The sequence below is a fragment of the Penaeus monodon genome, chromosome 20, assembly GCF_015228065.2.
Source record: "Penaeus monodon isolate SGIC_2016 chromosome 20, NSTDA_Pmon_1, whole genome shotgun sequence".
Taxonomy (NCBI): domain Eukaryota; kingdom Metazoa; phylum Arthropoda; class Malacostraca; order Decapoda; family Penaeidae; genus Penaeus; species Penaeus monodon.
In genome coordinates, this window is record NC_051405.1 from 23122895 (window position 1) to 23123130 (window position 236).

Here is a 236-nt window from a genome sequence, read left to right on the forward strand (position 1 = left end):
AACTACTGTTTTTCATTTCCTAATGAAGTAATTACTTCTTTCAAGTAAAAATTACAAATGACATTAGGTATTCTTCTCTTCCTTTCCTTTTTTATTGTAGACCTAACTATTTTGTTTCATGTTAGAAATACCACTATTGAAATGACAAATCTTTATTTCATCTCTCTTCATTTCAGGTTAATTTTTTATACCTAAGTTATAAAAAATAACAGAAGTATTGTCTTCATATTGCCATT